The 7,999-nt window shown below is 37.1% G+C and overlaps 1 pseudogene; it reads right to left on the bottom strand.

The window, feature by feature from the left end:
* Positions 1-5,994: 5,994 nt before the first annotated feature.
* On the bottom strand, positions 5,995-7,601 carry LOC117666018 (E3 SUMO-protein ligase KIAA1586 pseudogene; annotated as a pseudogene).
* Between the last annotated feature and the right edge of the window lie 398 nt (positions 7,602-7,999).

Raw genomic sequence — 7,999 nt, 5'->3', positions numbered from 1 at the left:
AACAGAACAATGATGCTACATAGCTACATGCTATAAAATTCATACTACATACTTTGTCAAGTTTCCTGTCTCAAAATGATGGAAGTTATGCCATCAGTTTTCAGCATTGATGGCAAAAGCAAATCCAAAACTTACAAAAAAACAAAAGGGCCCAGGGCCCACATTAGGCCTGGGATCATTGACTGCTCATACATGATCCAGAAAGAAAAGGCTTAAGAGCAGAAATTATAGTCTGAGCTTGATAGATTCATAAATTTAAAAAAACTATTCCAAAAGTTAACAGCTCTTCTTTTCATAATCTATACATTCCTAACAATCCAGGATTACTATGATTTGGAAGCTGGACATGTTGCAAGGCCTTGTTTCCCAAAAGATACACAAAGGGGGCAGTATCAGGAAATGGAGCAAGTGGGCAAGACAACCCAACAATCTCTTTACTAATCAAATCAGTTTCGGGGGAGAGAAACTTACATATGTATTACTGTGTGGCAGAGGTCGTGTGAACTGGTCTTTATAACTGCTTTTCCATGAAATCAAAGACATTCACTATTTAATATGCAGTCCATCAAAGCCACTGTGTGAACTGCACACAGCTTTTCAATGTGCAAAAGGACTCTCTGAATCCAGGCTCTTCTATAGCTTGGCATCTGATTATGGAGAATAAGGTTCTGAATAATGAACGGCCTTAAAAAAAAACGTTGGGTACTTATTAAGACACTGGAATTGTCACATCCCACCCCCTGGGTGTGGGGAGTTAAGAATAACAATTTGTACTTGCTGTATAATTACCCACAAAAAAGGATGACAATTGAGAGTGGCGGAGGAAAGTCTCAAAGAAGTGCCAATATAGCAAGCTGGGGGACACAATTTTGCAGTGTCAGCTGGACTCTTAAGGAGAAGGAGGCAATTGCCTCAGGCAGCAGATTCTGTAGCAGAGGGCAGAGATGGAAGTCTCCTATCTATTCTGAGATTCTTCTGTTGAAATCCAGCACTATGAATACCACACATCTCCTGGGCTCCCTAAACACTCTTCTGCCTCTGGTGTGATGGCGGCCACAATTTTATGGCCAGGATTGGAGAAGATTCAATCAGCTTCAAGATACAGACTGAGGAGGAGCTGCCTTCTTGTCTTTGGACCCATAGACAGGGATGGTATTTGCTTACCTTCGCTACCGATTCACAAATGTGAGCGTGTGCCTCGCACGCATCATCTCTGCACACGCGCAGAGCCTTCCATGTCAAAAATGGGACATGATGACATCCGGGCAGGTGGGTGGAGTCTCCTGCAGCCGCCGCTCTCAATTCGCCCGAACTGGATAGAACCAGCTGAAAACCACCACAGCCCATAGATGAAAATTTTGTTGTTGCTTTGAGACAACTGATGGTGCATTAAGAAGAAGTAAGGCTTGTTTGACATGCATTTATGTATCTATATAAGTCAAACGTCATCATCTATTACAGATTCAGTATTGCAACTCCTCACCAAGGGATGGACTTTACTAGTATTTTAAAAATATATACTTTGTACCTTCTGACCATTTGGATCCATATGAAGTAGAAAGCCTACTAAATTTGTAAACCTAATTTTGGCTGACATATTGCTTTGATTATTAACTAAGTTTAATACTTTTTGTAAAAAAGTTTTTAGCTAACAAAAGGAGGTGGCCATTGAAAACGTTCAAAATCCTGTCTCTAAAATGCCAGAGTGCTTCATTTGTTTGTTTATGCTTTGCCCATTCATTTGCTAGACTGGATCACAAAGCATTCTTTGTAGTGGAGGGCAGAGAAAGGGAATTACCAATTCAGGACTGATTTTCCCTACCAATCCCCAGCAAGAACAAAAGACTCTTTTCAGCATTAGCTGTTCTTTCCAAATATCCACCCAAAGGACAAGCTCTTTTATGTCTAAACAGGGAATTCACAAAGCAAAGGAGAAAAGGATAGCAAAGAACTGGGACTTTGAAGTTCATATGGGTTTCCCTTCCTATGAGCAATGTTTTTAAAACATGACTTTATAATTGTAGCCTTTTATAGTTACATATTTACAAGCCAAATAATCCTGTAAATTGGAGATCAATGTTACTGACATATAGCTGTTAGGATTGGACAGGGATAGATAATGTCATGTCTGGAAAAAAACAGAGGCCTGTGACTTCAGGCTAACAAAATATCTTAATGTTTCCTGTGACATGATCTTTCTCTTTCTATATATATCTCTCCCTCTAATAACTCTAAATAAGTCAGTACTGTAGTGAGCATTGACAAGGCTGTAAACAAAATGGAGGCACAATAAAAAAAAAACAAAGGAGATATCAGGGAGGCAGTATTCAAAGGCAAAAAATGTCTATAACAGTAGAAATGTCTTCTTTTTTTAAAAAAAATTGTACTATGCCATGCTGTACCTCTTTATACTTTTATTTGCATGCAAATAAAATGGAATTTCAACATGCTGCAGTTTCACCAGGTAGAAATGGATGGGATCACAAAATGGAGAAATCCTATACAGGTGTGAAGATTTGCTTGTGTTTGGAAGTGCAAACTCAGTCTAGGAATGGGGTTTACAGATGTGGCTGGAATAATTTTCTTTGTCCCCAATTGCTAGGTGATATTTTGAGTCAGTTAGACAAATCTGCAAATTCAGTACTGAGACAGCCTTTAACCGCATACGCTATGGCTATAAACCTATACTAATTTCTCTTTCTTCATCCCATTCTTTCCTGAATAAATTCTGCAGAATTTACATATTCACAGTTTTTTGTTTTGTTTTTTGAACACAAAATGTATTTATCTCTTTTTCTGAAAGAAAATATGTTATTTAAAACCTTGTTGAAAACATATTCTATAAAAGCAACCACCCAGGTAAGATATATTTCTACAGCTCAGCTTAGTCCCAGGATATTCTACAATATTTAAACAAACAGATAATCTACATTAGGCTTTCCTATGCCTTATTTTATGAATTAAATATTATTTTGGCCACTGCTATATATCCTTTTGGAGAATGACTGTACTGATTTTCTGCTTGTGTACAAACCTATCATTACTATACAAATAATTTCTTTTATTATATGTCCTCTATGTCTGTAGTCTTCTGACAATCCTATTCAATAAAAATGGTGACTATACACAGTAAATGAGATGTTAAATTTGTTAGTGATAATGATTAAAAGTTCAGGAAAGGAAGTGCAAAGCCGAAATTATTTGCTTTAGTTGCTGGAGGCTTGTACCTTTTATACAATGAACACTTGAGTTATTTTTATGAATAGTTGACCTAGATTTTCAGCTTGAATGAAAATGTCCACCTACAGTTCAGTAAAGTCAGAAAAGCTTATGCTCCCTAAAAGCTTTTAAACTCAAAATGAAAAACAAACTGCAAATGAGACAAGCAATCTCATATACAAAAATTAAAATTAGGCAATTGATATAAAGGCATCCTGTTTCAGGCTTCATTCTCTCTAAAATGAAAATGCTATTTGTCTCACAAGATCACAGAAAAATTAGTCAAGATGGAAAGAATTTTGCAATCAAAACAGATCAGAGAAAAGACTCATGATTATTAGTTGTCCCATAATCTTAAAGAAGGGCATCACAAGACTTCGTCTCATAAATTTCTTTATTCAATCCTTCATGTCTTAAAAAGGATAGAAAATCCTCTTTGAGACCCTGTAAAGGTTTTTTTACCTGTTCTTATCTTTATATCCTTCCTTTTTTCTAGAAACTCCAGACAATATACAGTATGTCCCCTCATTTTATTATCAAAACAAGAGCCGTAATGTGGATTGTGCTAAGCGCCTTGGATGAAAGTCATAAATGAGTTCCATGGCTGAATGCAAGCTTGAATCTGATCCCAGTTCAACAGCTTATTACAATATTCCTCAACCTTGGCATATTCAAAATAAGCAGACTTCCACCTGCATAACTTTTGCTAAGATTTCTGGAAACTGAAAGCCACCAAGTTGGAAAAATCTGTCTTAACAGCATGGTACGTTTGATAGAAATAGTATAATGAATCCCTAATAGTTGCTTCATTAAGGCAAATCAGCTTCAGAAGGAGCAGGTCTTATAGCACAACATATACACAATTACCTTATTATTGAGTCAGACCATTGATCCGTCTGCTCCACCAATGCAATACATTGGTTGCTGTCAATGTGAGGCAGGAAACACATGAAAATTGCAGTCCTAAAATAAGCTTGTTTTTTTTTGTTTTTTAAACAAAACCCTAAAATATTCTTCACTGTTCTACAATAAAGAAATCCCAGTCCTGTCGATGCTTGTGACAAAATATCCCACACTACAGTTTTCAGACTCCAAAAAAAGTTACTTTCAGCGGTGGGTCACCAAAGGATGATCAACTTTTGAACAAGTTAGTTATTTAGCATTAGCATTTTGGGATAAGGACTAGCATCCTGCTCTAACAATTCTAATTAAACAAAAGATGAAGAGAATCAAAAAACACATTGTCCCTCATACCCCACAAAACATGACAAGAGCACTGCTGGATTGGACCAAAGACCAATAAGTGAATTGTTACATGGAGTAAACAACCAGAGCCTAGAACTCACACAAGCAGCCCACAGACAGTACATGTACTGTGGAATCCTTGTGATGTTATCTAGTCAAGTAATAAATGTCTGCAAGTAAACAACCAAGCTCAGGGACTATCAAGGGATTTTGCAGAAGTAGTAGTTCCATGGACAGCAGCTAAAGAACAACTGCCACTCATTTGGTGGCATTTTCAATTACAACATTAACATCAACGACTATTGAGATTTTGTGGAGAAGCTGTTAAAAGATTCGAAGAGCTATGCAATTCCTGAAAGTATTAAAAAAGTAAAAGATATTGTCAGAACAATTGCTGTAAGTTCTGCAGAAGCAGAAACGTTTTTTTTTTTAAATGAACTTCATATGTTCAGAGAGCAGAAGTTGTCTAACCATTTCTAATTTAACCAACCTCATGACTATCAGTGTTACTGGCCTACCTCTTCCAAACTGGGGCCCTATTCCTGCAGTGAAAAAGCAGTTCAGAGAACACCATCGCTCAGCTAATGATATATATAATCTTCTATTGGAACTATACAAATATCCTCTCCTACTTCCCAGGAACTGGTACACAGAGGACCTCTGATCCTGGAAGTAATAATAGCTATTATGTCTAATTGCTATTGATAGTTTTGCTTGAGAAATGGCATGTTGAATCCCACTTCAAAGCCATTAGGTAAGTGATTATTAAAGATCTCAGCTTCTAATGAGAATAAAGCAGTCGTGAAATCTAAAAATTTCCCCTACCGGTTCTGTGGGTGTGGCTTTGTGGGCGTGGCTTGGTGATCATGTGACTCAGTGGATGTGGCTTGGTAGTCAGGCGACTCAGTGGGCATGGCTTGGTGGTCAGGTGATCGATGGGTATGCTTGGTGGTCAGGTGATCGGGTGGGCGTGGCCAAGTTGACATCACTTCTTTGCCCTTATGATCTACAAATATATATATATATATATATATATATATATATCAATTATTTCATGCAATAAATACTTAAATAAGAATAAACAAAGTACATAAATCAATAAGAGGTACACAAATACTTACATAAGAGCAATAAAAGTGTTGTCTTCGACATCACGTCTTAGCACCAATGATAATAATGACCTACAAAAAAAAAATATACCATGATTTACAAATTTAACCATTTAATTCTTAAATAAGAATAAAAGTAGTACACAAAACAATAAAAGAGGTACACAAATACTTACATAAAAGTGTTAAGTCATCTTTAGCTTTAAGATGTTTCCACATTGTTTTTTCAGTGGCACTCTCCTCACTTCCACTTTTCTTGAACTTAATTCCTGGATCATTAGCTAAGCGATAGTGTTCTCTGAACCACTTTTTCACTGCAGGAATAGGGTCCCATTCTGGAAGAGGAAGCCAGTAACACTGATAATCGTGAGGTTGGTTAAATTAGAAACTGCTCTCTGAACATATTAAGTTCATTTTCAAAAATAACTTTTCTGTTTCTACAGAACTTACAGCAATTGTTCTGACAATATCTTTTGCTTTTTTAATACTGTCAGGAATTGCATAGCTCTTCGAATCTTTTAACACATTCTCCACAAAATCTCTAGTCGTTGATGTTAATGTTGTAATTGAAAATGTCACCAAATGTGCGCAGTTGTTCTTCAGCTGCTGTCCATGGAACTACTACTTCTGAAAAATCCCAGTACTCTGGCACTAAAAAATGTAGAAATTGTAATTTATTTGTAGTGTCTTGCAATTGGCTACCCGTTTTTAAATGTTCACAGTCCATCAGTCTTTTCTGCAAATTTGTTATGATGCTTCCTAAAAGTCTTTCCCAATGAAGTCCAACAAATCGATGATTTTCTACAAAGTTTATATTTTTGAAGGTTTCTGAAGTAATTAGTCCGTCAACTTTTCTTTCATATGGACCCTTTCCCTTTGTAAGCAGTTTGAATGCTTTCATTGATCTTCTCACCAGTTTTTCAGCCTTTATGATGTCCATATTGCTTGCTTGCAGTGCAGTTGAAACAAGTGAGATTTCTTCCAGAATATCGATCATCGATGCCAACTCATTTAAAAAATGTATATTTTCCAGATGGGCAGCCATACCCAAGTATTTTGCATTCACATGAAAATAATGATGTAGTGCTAGATAAGCACGCCATACAGCTATGGTTGCCCTTAAACTACAGGCAGCCCATCTTGACCCAAAAACTCTACCAATCTTTACGATGTTAATGTCAAGTTCTTCGGATATTTTGTCAAGTTCAATTCGGTTCTTATTGGATTGCTGAAAATAGAGCATATCTTATCAATAAATATTTTAAAATGATTTACTTGCTTTATTTCCTTTATGGCATCATCTAAAACAAGTTGGAGGCGATGGTTCAAGCAGTGCCATATGATGATGTTTGGAAACTCTTTTGCTATTCTGGTGCTCACTCCAGATTTTCTCCCAAGTATAACGCTGGCACCATCAGAGCAGAACGCTATTAAATTTTTTTGTAGGTAGTCCTGTGTAAACCCAACCTTATGTAAACTTTCCAGAACTGCCGAACATATTGTCTCTGCATCTTGTTTCTTCAATTCAACAAGCTCGACAAAAATTGTTGGTGGGTCCTCTGGGTCCTCAACTTTTACGAAAACTATCAAAACTGGTTTGCAGGATACTGTTGAGGCTTCGTCAATGATCAAACGTATTTTCAGTTTCTGTGCAATGATGCTGGTAAACATTTGGGTTTTAATTTCATTTGCAATGCACTCAACAATTTTCACAACTGTTAGCCTTGAATGCAATCCTACTCCCAGACCTACTCCATTTTCAGTTTGCAATTCTATCAATTCTTCTATGCTTGAAATTGGTCTGCATGCTTTTGCCAGGCTGTAAACAGTTTTGAACATTTTAGAAGTGGTGCCATATTGCCTTTCAGAAATTTTGTCCATTGCTTTTGTTATGGCATCCTGCTCCCTTGTTTTATGTTGTCTCTACAAATGGTAGAGCCTTGATAGTACAGTGGTTTAGTGCACCCTGTTATTAACACAGCTGCCTGCAATTTCTGCTGGTTCGAATCTCTCCAAGGCTCAAGGTTGACTCAGCCTTCCATCCTTTCTAAGGTAGGTGAAATGAGGACCCAGTTTGTGGGGGCAATAAGCTGACTTTGTATAAAATATACAAAAGAATGAAGGCTATTGCTTAACGCATTGTAAGCCGCCCTGAGTCTCCGGAGAAGGGCGGCATATAAATCAAATTAAAAAAAAAAATGGTGTGCAATTTCAATGTGAAGTGTTCTCTCATTTTCTTCCTTAGAAACGCCTGCTGCACTTCCTTATTTTTCCCAGCTGCCTCAATCTTGAAATGCTTCCATTCTCTGCACACATGAATGCCGCTCTCTATTGTGAAGTCATGTTTCGCACAGTACTTGCAACCTAAGTTTCTTGTTTGAAACTTCCAATCCCTCATACTTCTCTTGGAAGTTGCTGTATTGTTG

The sequence above is a fragment of the Pantherophis guttatus genome, chromosome 1 (assembly GCF_059756535.1).
Source record: "Pantherophis guttatus breed Tessera chromosome 1, ASM5975653v1, whole genome shotgun sequence".
In the NCBI taxonomy this organism is placed as follows: Eukaryota; Metazoa; Chordata; class Lepidosauria; order Squamata; family Colubridae; genus Pantherophis; species Pantherophis guttatus.
This window is presented reverse-complemented; position numbering and strand designations above follow the sequence as displayed.